Source organism: Pipistrellus hanaki, assembly GCF_964339955.1.
Source record: "Pipistrellus hanaki genome assembly, chromosome: 3".
NCBI lineage: Eukaryota > Metazoa > Chordata > Mammalia > Chiroptera > Vespertilionidae > Pipistrellus > Pipistrellus hanaki.
Window position 1 is genome coordinate 84885605 of NC_140505.1, and position 4905 is coordinate 84890509.

Consider the following 4905-nt stretch of genomic DNA (forward strand, 5'->3'; position numbering starts at 1 on the left):
TGTCCCGGGTTCTGGGTGCCTGCTGGCTGCCAGAGGGAAGCCCGAGTCCCAAGTACCAAAGGGAAGCAGTGCCAGTAGCTAGGGGAAGGAAGGCCTACTCTTGCACGATTTCGTGCATGGGGCCTCTAGTTTAATAATAAAACATTTTGGCTTGTACTTTATATGTCTTTGCCTTTGCAATTTCATTTTCCTAGTAATTCTTTTCTATTGTATTTTTCAGTAACAGTCTGTAATAGGTTAAAACATTTTTTGAAAGGGACTGTTCTTCCATCACAGATCATTTGAGTTGCCCCAGCATGACCTGGGCTAGAGTCGATCCTGGCTTCATGATACTGGAAAGAGTACTATGTAATGAAGTACTTATGACATTACATCTTCCTAAGTAAACTGGTAGCCTGAGACCTGAGTCTCTACAGATCTCTCTAGGGAAGATGAGGTCCATCTCGTGTCCACAATTATATTCTGGGCTCCAGCTCCCTTTGCTGCCCTGTCTATCTGCTTTCAGTCCTTTGGAAATTTGTTGGAATTTCTCCTCTACTGTTATCCCTCCTCCTTGCTTACTATATTGTATGAGTTTATTCCACCAAGCTCCCCTCTAGTGACAGACAAAAGGAAATGTCATTCATACAAGATGAATTTAGCCTCTGAAACACAAGAGGTCCTGCACATAGGAAGCACCCGCAACCGAAGTGCCCTGCTCTTTGTGCATCACCTGTTTCCGGCTCTGCCTCAGGGTGATCACAAACCAGTACAACAACCAGACTGGCCTCTTCTCATCTGAAAACATCTCCAGCTTCAACAGCACCTTGGAGTCAAAGGCAGCCAGTGTACCAGAGACCAATGGCAGAGCCTTAGAGCATTCTCAGACTTCAAGTGGACTTGTCATCGACAAAGAATCTGGAGTGCACAAGATGCCTCTGAGAAAACAGGAGGTAAGTGAGCTCCTGAAACAGTCTGCTTCATTCTTGGTTTTGCAAGAAATCCTGGAGTCTGAGGAGAAAGGGATCCCAACAAGCCCTTGGGACTCAGAAGTGTTGAGGCTCCCATCACCAAAGTGGCTGCATGGATTGGAAATGCCCAGAAGATGCCCACATGTGACAAATGTGTTTGTGAAGCTGTGGGACTGTCACCACCACTCTGAGTGTTACATATGAACCAGCTGTAGCACAAACCTGTAACAGAAGGGCATGAGGATGCTGGAGGAAGTACTATATAACTAAGTATTTATGACAGACTTACAGTTTTCTAAGTATTTATGAAACCCACCTTTACTTCTACATGCTCCGGAGGAAGTGGGGAAGGGTCTGGGAGAGGGGTGATTGACACAGCTGTCACATAGACAGATTCAATCATTCTTCATTTCTTTGCAAAAGATAAAATCTACTGTAAAAAGCACCCCCAAGAGTGGATCTCACCACCATTAAGCTATGATGTGGTCACTGTTTTCTCCAAGTGAACCAGTAGAGCTGCACCGAGCACTATCCTCCAACTACTCCCTGCTCAACTTGTTCTCTCATGCTCTGGCCTCTTCTCTTGAAGTTCTTGCTTACTTTGGTTTTATCCCTGCTCATTAAAAGTTGCATCCGCCTATGTTTGCTAATTGACTCGCACTGTTGTGTGATGCTTTGATCATAAATGGAAGATTGTTTTGTTCAGTGCCCTTTATCAGCATCACTGTCTCTTCTCTGCACCTCAGTTTTCTCTACTACAAATGGACAGCAGCCAAATTTGAACTAAACCAAATTTAATATGTTTGACATTAATTTTGTTCCACTCAATAAAATTAGAGACTCTAAAGAAAAGACTAATGAAGTTTAACATTATTTTTCCACTGATTGCTTATGCTTAGGTTTATTTATTTATTTATCATTATTGTTGAAAGTATAACATATATCCCCGCTTTTTCCCTCATTGACCCCCTCCAGCCTGCCCCTGTCCTAGGCCTTCACCTCCCCATTGTCTGTGCATACATGGTCTTTGGTAGATTAGCCCCCCCACCCCCACCCCCACTTTTCCTCTGAGATTCCACACTCTGTTCCATGCTTCCATGTATCTGGATCCATTCTGGTCATCAGTTTATTTTGTTCATTAGATTCCACATATGAATGAGATTATGTGATATTTGCCTTACTCTGATTGGCTTATTTCACTTAGCATGATACTCTCCAGGTCCCACCATGCTGTATCAAAGGGTAAGAGATTCTTCTTTTTTACTGTCACATAGTATCCCACGGTGTAAATGTACCACAGCTTTTTTATCCACTCAACTACTGAAAGGCACTTGGGCTGTTTCCAGATCTTAGCTAATGTAAATTGTGCTGTTATGAACATAGGAATGCATACATTCTTTCTGATTGGTGTTTTGGGGTTTCTTAGGATATATTTTTAAATGTGTTATTACTAGGTCAAATGTCAGTTCCATATTTAATTTTTTGAGGTAATTACATACTATTTTCCATAGTGGCTGTATCAGTCTGCATTCCCACCAGCAGTGTACTAGGTTTCCCTTTTTTCCACATATTCATCAGCACTTATCATTTGTTGATTTGTTGATGATTATGCTTAGGTTTAATACAAATATATACATAAATATGCATTTATAGAGTGTTTGGTCATTACTTGTTTTATAAAGTTGGATTTTAATTAATCTTTCTGTGAATCTTGATTTTATTCACTCAATAAAAGTGTTTAGAATTCCTGAATCAATTGGGAAAATCTGGGATTATTTATTTTGTGGATTTATTTATTCATTTTTCCTGTATGTTTTAGTACAGTCCATCTAGAATGTGAATTATGTATTACTTGGTAATTTAAAGTAACCCACCTCCAAAGCCACCTAACACTAGGATAATGTTTTTCAAACCTAACTGCATACTTAAATTACCTGAAGAGCTTTTAAAAATACCCATTCCAAGCTACATTTCTAATGAATGAAATCAGAATCCCTGGGTTGGGACACAGATAAAAGAAAATTAAATGGAAGATTTAATGTTCATAAAGTTTGTGTGAGGCCTAATATTTCCCGATTTTTGTCCATAATTAGCCCAGTTATAAATATTGATGCATCAATAATCTGCTTACTTCTGGCTAACTGATGGAGTCCAACAGGCATATCAATGACAATAGTATCAAAAGTTAGTTTCTCAGCCTTTATTTTACTTTTAATCTTACACCAGACTAGAAAGGTCAAGCAGGAAATACAATAACTATTTTAAAAGCAGAGTAATCTGAGACTTTAGAAGGTGACGTGGCACACCTCTTAACTCCCACCATTTTATTATTTCAATCAATAATAGAGTCTAAAAACCAAACAATAGAACGATGGTGAATATACAAGAAGAGAAATAGAGTTCATTAACTAATCAGGCCAAAGAATAAATATGATTTTGCTGCTTATTAAAAACCCTTCAATGGATTCTTTATGCCTAAAAGGAAAAAACCCAAATTCTTTTGAGTGGCATGAGAGGCCCTTTGTGTGGCACAAGCTCTGGACCCTCTTTACTTCTCCAGCTGTGCTCTTCCAAAGGGCCCTCATGCTCCCTGCTCTCAGCCACGCAAAATGTTTTACAATTCTTCAAAGCCTCTGGCTTTTTCTGCGACCATGCCTTGGATCAAGTGATTTGCTTTTTCTGAAAGGTCCATCTTCCAAACCCTCTTTCCCTTTTTTTCTCCAACTCTGTTGACCAATTTACCTTTAAAGACTGATTCAGTTCAAAGCCACCCCTTCTGAGACCTTCCCTCCTTCCTTCCTGCTTCTAGAGTTCCCTATAAAGCAGTGACAGCCCCCCCCCCCCAAAAAAAGGCCGTGACCACTTCCTAATCAGCCTATCCCCATGGCCTAGAACCGTGGTCAGCAAACTTCAGCTCACGAGCCACATGCAGCTCTTTGGCCCCTTGAGTGTGGATCTTCCACAAAATACCACGGCCTGGGCAAGTCTATTCTGAAGTGGCATTAGAAGAAGTTTAAGTTTAAAAAATTTGGCTCTCAAAAGAAATTTCAATCATTGTACTATTAATATTTGGCTCTGTTGACTAATGAGTTTGCCAACCACTGACCTAGAACAAAGTCTCAGTTGGCATTTAATAAGTGTTTGTCAAACAAATGAAGGCCAGTCATTGTCAGTCTTTGAAATATGTAGAATATACAAGGAAAATACATTATAATTCTTGATAGGGGCTGATATTAGAGACTCTAGCAGATCTCTCTATTACACTTAAGACCTATTAAATTAAACCTTAGTTGCTGCTGCCTGGTCTTTGTTCCCTGAATTGTCAATGGGTCTCAATGGAATAGGGAAGCTAATAAAGTTGGTAGCCACACTGCCATCAACATATTGTTTTGGTAACTTCAAATTTTACTCTTTTCCTCGACAGTGATGATAAAAATTTGAGAAAATAAAAATAATATACAGTAGGAAAAAAGTAGTGGTTCTTTTCTTAGTTGGTTGTTACATTTTTTATGAGTCAAACATTCCAACAAGATCATAATCAAAATTATTATAATTGTCCTTTCAGAGCTATCCAGCTTGACAGTATGTAGCATGTATGTGTTGTGCATGTGAGTAGTATGTACATATGGGTTAAAGTTTGTATGTACTTGTGCATTTAGACACAAACTAAAAGGCAACCTCATGTATAAACAGATTGTACATCTGTGACATGGCCAGTGTTCCAGCTGTTCATGTAAGAAGCATGGGTCAGGATTCCTCTGCACAGATTTGTATTCTGGGCTGCTTATCTGATCCTATTGCTGTGTGCTCTGTGACTGTACACCTGGCTGAGAACAGGATTAGTGTTAATGAGAAACATGCCTGGTTCTCTGCACAAAAGATGATGTGTGAGTGAAGACTGCCAAGTGAAGGTTAAAAGCAAGAATGCAAGAATTGTGCTCAGGAATCCATGCCT

General features: G+C 39.7%; 1 pseudogene across 1 annotated transcript; it reads left to right on the top strand.

The window, feature by feature from the left end:
• The first annotated feature begins 296 nt into the window (after positions 1-296).
• LOC311618605 (PDZ and LIM domain protein 1-like) lies at positions 297-1141 on the top strand (annotated as a pseudogene). Its single transcript has 2 exons — positions 297-341; positions 506-1141. The product of its transcript is annotated as a PDZ and LIM domain protein 1-like (transcript).
• Positions 1142-4905: the final 3764 nt, after the last annotated feature.